The 7,500-nt window shown below is 46.3% G+C and overlaps 1 protein-coding gene across 1 annotated transcript in view; it reads right to left on the minus strand.

The window, feature by feature from the left end:
• The window catches only part of lrrc4ba (leucine rich repeat containing 4Ba), a 31,110-nt gene that overhangs the window by 20,979 nt on the left and 2,631 nt on the right, over positions 1-7,500 (minus strand). The gene's annotated exons all lie outside the window — the stretch shown is intronic.

A 7,500-nucleotide genomic window follows, 5' to 3' on the forward strand; every position in this document is an offset into this window, starting at 1 on the left:
CCCCAGTCATCACCCCGGCGCCACTCCTGAGAGTGGACAGGCATAAATTCACATACAAAATGGCCGTTGGGGAAAGGCAAATATGTACCGTGACTCTTTAAATATGAAGGGGTGGGCTTTTAAGAGAGACACGTGCACGTGATGGCAGCCGGGGTAATCATCCTAACCATGCGGCAGAATCGCTGATTTATCGCAGTAATAACCCCTGATGTCATGGCGACTGCTTGCCCCCTATACCCGACCTCACCCCACAGCCCCACCCCCCCCACCCCACCCCATCAACACTGCTTCCCTCCCAAGGCCTTTTGGGTCACTGCCTAGGGACACCCCACCCCTCCTTCCACGTCCCTTCATGGCACAGTGAATCTATTTGCCCTGACGCTGGAGTGCCCTCACCCAAGCATGCACGCACACATACACACACACACACACACACACACACACACACAGGGTCACACACACGCACAACTGAAAACACCTTTAGCACAACCAGAGCGCACACAGTCATCGACCCCCATGCCCTAAGTCCCCATAACATGGCACTGTAACATGCTACCCTGTCACACACATTTATTGGTGGCCACAACATGTGCAATGGTTCCCCTAATGTACAGTACAGCTCGGGGGGGTCCCTGGTTTGGCTCGACTAACACCCCAAACCTCTGAGCATTCCAGTTTTTATTTCCATTTAAATGAGCTAAAATTAAAATTAAATTTAAAAAACATTTACTCATTTATTTCGCAAATTGAATTAGGCTAGAAAGCATATGCTGTTCTTTTCGATATCATTGTTTTCATCCAAGAGCAGCGGGATCGCACCAGAATTAGCGCAGAGAGTCGTGTTTCAGTTTTCTGCTATTTAATTGTTTCATCATATCTACATTATAGCTCATATTTTTCAGGAATATGGCTTATTGTACCATAAATCACCCTATGGGTGGACATTTATGTTTTGGCAGATATCCTATAGATCCCTTGTGCTAGCGCTAAACTACTTCACATTTAATCAACTCGAGGATCTAGACACACACTGGCGCATCAGCAAAAAATGTTACAGTGGGCCCTGTCTTTGGAAATATCGGTCAGGCCATGTCATCTTCATCATCCTCACTGTATCGCATGTGACACAAGGCAAAGTCACGCAGGAACATCACAACTTTATACACGCATTGGCTAGAGAATACACGGTCACTCTTACAAGCACACTGCACACACACATACACTCGTTCGCCCACGCACTCACAAACTCGCAAGTCTTTGCAATTCTCTTTCTCTCTCGCACACACAGACATATACACACTCACCCACACATCCCTACTCCGCTGTGCCCTGAATGAGGGTGAAATTGCACACAAATTCACACACACACACACGCACACACACACACACACACACACGCACACACACACACACATTGAATCAGGGACAAGCAGTAGGGAGACCCACATCCGGCCCTTCCGGAGTGTTTCCACATGGGTTGGAGATGAAGTGTGTGTGTATGTGTGTGCGCATGGGGGGGCACGTTTACTCTCAACTGAGCAGTGACCCAGATCAAACACACACACACACACGCACACACACACACACCCTCCAGACACCGGGACTGGGCTCATCCATCCATCCATCTGGGGCGCAGTCAAGTCACCCCGGGTCTCCGCTGGCCTGACTGTTTGCATCACCAGAAGCGCCTCGTCCAACACATGATCTAACTGTAACCCCCTTCACCCTACAACAGCATCAAGAGGCAGCAGCAGCAGTAGCAGCTAAGCTACATCCATGGAGGCAAGAGTGAGAGAGAGAGAGAGAAGAGAGAGAGAGAGAGAGAGAGAGAGAGAGAGAGGGAGAGAGAGAGAGAGAGAGAGAGAGAGAAAGAGAGAGAGAGCGTCCGTCACCCTGAGTCGGCTTTACTTACACATGATCGACCCGCAGCCTGACCGCTCCGCTCGTGCTCAGCCCCGGCTGTCCCTTCACACATGATCGAACCACATCTTGACTTTTATCGGCTGCGCACGACACCGCCTCGCGCGTACGAAGAGGGAGCGCTGTGTCCGCCCCGACGACAACGGCAACGACGCCAGACCCCAGTGGCGGGCCGGCTCGCTCGCCCTTATTTGGATCACTCGGCCACCTTACGGCTCAGCGGCGTGGCATTTACATCACCGCCTGACTCAAACCGTTTTCCGAACCGGCCACTCGAATAAACTTCCTCTCACCTCGTATTTTTAGAACCTTAAAAAAAAAAAAAACAGGCCGTGAGCCCCATGCCCTCGTTGTGTTTACGCCAGCACAGTCGAGTGACTCGCTCCGCATTGCTGCTTTTGTGGTCACGGTTATGTGGTCAATGGCCTTTACTCACACTGGTTGGTTTCTGACTCTGTTTAGCACATATCGGAATGGACTTTTCCCTATTAGCCAAGACGGGCATTCATCCTTGATCCATCTAACTGTAGGCTCATCACCCACTCCAGCTCCAAGATGTATGGAGCCATTCGGCAACTGTTTCCATCACCCCAAGCAGACCACGCTCCCGTTTACTGTATACGCGTGACTGGAATGTGCACTGACAGCCATCTCTTTTACTTAGAAAGACTTCGCCACTGCCAAGTGTTTTTCCCCCCCGAACACGCCATTACGTGTCGGGGATAAAGCCAACGCTGCCCCGTGTCCTGGGGACCCAACCATAGAGCATGTCACCGCCGATGATGTTCAAGTGGCACCATACAGTAGGTAAGCCCACTATGGTGGGACGTCTGACAAGTCATACAAACGCCGGCTACGCGAGTCGTCGTCTTATGTATAATACATTCCACTCATTCATAAACCAGCACAGGCTCGGCGCATTGTGTCTGAAAACTTAACAGTATTCCACACTTAAGAGACCAAAGTTCATTTTGTCTCACTACTGAGATTTCATAATTCCCAGATGAAGCGGGATGTGCTGAGATGTGGGTTTCCACTCCGCCATATTTCCCCTGACCTAAATGCTGACCCCAGCCGCTCTCCATCCTAATTAGCTTATGCACACATGGTTTAGCTGGAGCCAGATGGCTGGTACATGGCTGTTTTCACTAACACAATGTAAACACATCGCACATGATATAAGCTCTCTAGCCATACCAGCTACAGTAGGCTAGAAGCTAAACAACACACAATGACTGAAACCTCAGTAGATTTGTAATCTGTGGTACTTTCACGCTGCTACACGCATACATTATCTATTAAGGAGATAATGACCTTATGAGATATAAATAAATGCGTCAGAAGAATAGCTGAAATATTTTCATTATTTATAGACAGACTTATAGAGTAATTAACCTTCTCTTCATGACCATCAAGGCTTTCTGTTTGAGAACATCTGCATGGGTTTAAGGGAAATCCTGTCACCAGATGAAGCAATCATGATTTGTTTAATAAGAGATTGTGAGTAGGCTACACACAATATGGGCTAAGTGCTTCCCTGGCCATCCTAACTTAGAACATTATCCATACTGTACTTAGGTGTACTTTGCCACTGAAGCTTAAAAATAAATGTGCTTTTCTCACACTTGACTGAGCCATTGCTCGACTCAACGCCTTGGATGCCAAATCCTTTACTGAAACACACAGTATGTGGCTCTGGTGTGCTTCCGTGCACACACACACATACACACACACAAGTTACAGACAAGGAACACCGCACCCCGGCTGAGCGTAACACAATGAACACGTCCTCTCGGGGGAGATGTTTCCACGATTTCCAATTACATCCATTCCGCTGGATTATGGCATTAATTTTATATCACTAACCATTGCCATTGCTCAGGCTATTATTCAATAATTGATGCTCCCACAATCCGCCTGGCCACCCCAAAGGGGACAGAATCCAGGCCTGAGCTGGGAGAGGCTGAGAGGGAGTGGAGATGGCAGGAGGAGGGGGGGGGGCTCAATCAAACTCGATCAGGGCTAATTACACCCCCCTACCCCCTTATGTTCCACGTTACAGTTCCGGGATGGAAGTATGCGTGTGTGTGTGTGTGTGTGTGTGTGTGTGTGTGTGTGTGTGGGTGTGTGTGTGCGTGTGTGTGTGTGTGTGTGTGTGTGTAGAGGGGTTGGGGCCAGTCCTCAGTTCTTAGCCCCGACACTGAGAACGGGTCAGTGCTCCTATGCCGGCTCCTCTGCTGTCCCCTCCCGGTTATTGAACTTGAATCTCAGCCAGATCATGCAGACCACTTATCTACGTCCCGCGGCCACACACACACACACACACACACACACACACACACACACAAGGTGACACTGACTGCCATGCATATGCAGCAGAAGAAGGCCTCACGTGCGGTGCATTCTCTCTCACTCTCTCACTCACTCACTCATGCACTCGCTCACTCACTCACCACACACAAAAGGAGTGGAAAGGAAGAGGTGGAGGGTGGGAGATGGAGGAGAAGAGAGGAGAAGAGAGGAGGTGGGTGTTGTAAGGCCATCTTTGCAATGCGACAGATGAACACAAGCCAAGTGAGGCGCCAGGGCAGATGTGAGAGTGCTGCATCAGCCAGGGCTGGGGAGTTGGGAGCTGTCGTCTCTGCCAGGCACAGCTGGACACACACACACACACACACACACACACGGTGCCTTTTCCCCAGCAGGCATGCTTTCACTGCTCTAGGAGGACAAGGGTATGCGCTCAACCCAATTTCAAGCATATTGTTGGAACTGGTGTGGATGTGAGTGTATGTATGTGTGTGTGTGTGTGTGTGTGTGAGAGAGAGAGAGAGAGAGAGAGAGAGAGAGAGAGAGAGAGAGAGAGAGAGAGAGAGAGAGAGAGAGAGAGGTGGGTTGTATGATTAAAAAGTGCAAGGCATCACTGTGGTGCATCACAGATATCTGCAATCACAAGACACCAGACAGGCCAGCATCAGTCTGCTGCAACTCAATTCTACTGTAACTGACCTATAAATGTCCAACGTCAGGTAGCACCATCTACATGTTCTCTCACGAGCTAATATATATTTTTAGCCGGCCACCTGCTCGTGCTCCAGAAGTCGAAATGCTTGAGGTGGCTTTTATACTGTATGTCTGAGCTTCGTGCTTGCCTGTCTCATTCGAGTGACTGTCAGTTGCTAGAAGCTCGTTTTGACTGGCATCGCACAAGCTAGCCTTGCAGGCACTTCAGTCAAGTGTTTCAGGTGGCAGTCTGAAGTGTGTGTGTGTGTGTGTGCGCGCGCGCGTGTGTGTGTGTACGTGTGTGTGTGTGTGCTGTCAGATAGGCGCAATCATGTTACAGTACAGTGTGCATATGTATTCATCACCCTCATTAGGTTTGAGTGAGTGATGTTGCTGTGGGTAATAATTAAAGGACCGCTTAGCAAAATTAATTCATTCATTGATTTTTTTTAGCATTGACTTCTTTTTAAACATTGACAAGGATGGGAGTCAGGGAGATTCTTTGGGGACTGATAGTATACCTTTATATTTGGCTCCTGCATTATCAATAATATTTTTGCAATGTCGACAGCCCCGTCCAAAAATTCAATGTCATGGAGTCTAAATAACAAGGTCAATAGTTCTCAAAACAAACCTGAAATTAATGATGCTGCCTGCTGAGATATAGGCTGCTGTTCCAGCATCAACCACTAAAGATTTACTCTTCCACAAACATACATAACTCAATATACAATGTACCGGTATGTACTGTATGATAATATACAATATAAATATATAGTTAATAGTAACTACATTACTACTTCTTAAGGTACTTTGGTTGTTTCACTAAACGTCTTTTTCTATCCTTATGAGCATTAGTGTGTCAATAGGAAAATCTCTTCTGAAAAGGAAACAATGTCCTTGGAAAATAGTGAAGTATTTCAGTGAGATATTGAATAAGCCATTACAGAAATAAAGCAATGTAACAGACCACATTAGACATACAAGTAAAGGCCATAACCTCAGGACTGGTTGAATCCATGCAGTCTAACTTGGGATGACATGAAGAGACAGGAAGAATCAATACCGTCTAAATCCAGCGAGGAACGGTGGCAAGTTCTCTGAAATGCTTGAAACAGTCAGACTGCCTGTGAAGTATAAGGCCTACACCGGTTCAAGTGGACACATTCATGTTGTTCTGGAGACAACACTGAGCCGCGGCAAATATTTACTGATTTGATTTTTTATACTGGTATTTGGCTTTCGTCTGAAACATTTACACAGTAGCCTAGGCTATTGTAAAAAGCTACCACATTAAACACATGTAGTGAACAAGCTCATTATTTAACTCTGCATTATCTAAGTCCATTATTCAATTCTCACATTGACTTCTTTGTGACAGATGATTAATTCCCTTACTCGTATTGCCACAGAAAAGGTGTGTATGTGTTTGGACATGTGTTTGGAATCAACTGAACACGTTTATAATAATCTCACTGTAAACTTGCCACAGCACCTGTGTTTCTGAAGCACTTGCTCGCTTACTCACACGACGATAAAGTTTCATTTTTATATTCTCCATCTCCCCAAATAAAGAAATATTCTGTAGCTTAAGCCATCAATTATGGAAAAGTTGCAGAGTGTGGGATCTTTAACTTAATATAAATAAACAACCAAAAAACATTTTGTTTCATACTGACAAAGTGTACTGGCAAATGACAGCTGAAGGAAAATGCCCAACAACTGTCATTAAAGCCAATACACTGAAGCCAATTGGCTATAAAAAGAGACTTTTTCATGAGAAATCATAAACAGTAATGCAACTGATGTACTAATATTTTGATATTATGATCATTAGTAGGCCTACAGCTCAATTTAGCATTCATACAAAATCTTAACTGATAATCAATAATGATTAAACTGTTACGACACACTTGTAACATTGTAACAACAACTTGATAGCAGCTTTACTGTTAGGAACATAATCCCAGCCCACAGTTGCATAAAGTATGTCCAATTGGCTGTAAGCAACACTACTAGGACACAGATGCTACTTCTGGCCTTCCTCTCTCTATCTCTCTCTCTCTCTCTCTCTCTCTCTCTCTCTCTCTCTCTCTCTCTCTCTCTCTTTCTCTCTCTCTGTCACCTGTTTGGGTGTCTGGGTGACAATCTAACAGCTTAAATCTACATCCTCTTGCTGATGAACCCAACTGGGCAACCCCTGACCAGCTATGGAAAATCTTGAGGAGTTAACAGTGAGGTGGGTGCAGTGTGTGTGGGGGGGATGCCCAAGGGCCTCAGCTCATCCATTAACCTCAACATGACAAATAGCGGATGCTGTGAAACCCTGCCTGAGGCTATCATACAGGAACATGTGATGCCTCCCCTGTCACCCCCTGACCCAGTAAAGTTAAAAGTTCACACCACTTTTTTCCCCTACTGAACATAAAAGAGAATGATGGGGCATGGCATCAAAGTCTGGCTGGAGGTACACAGGGTTTGTGTGTTTCATGCAGAAACCTGCCTGCAGTTCTTTAAATAAAAATGGTGGTAAACTCTTTTGCCCGCCTGAATGCATCAATACACAAATCAAAATGA

This window comes from Sardina pilchardus, chromosome 3 (assembly GCF_963854185.1).
Source record: "Sardina pilchardus chromosome 3, fSarPil1.1, whole genome shotgun sequence".
Lineage (NCBI taxonomy): Eukaryota > Metazoa > Chordata > Actinopteri > Clupeiformes > Clupeidae > Sardina > Sardina pilchardus.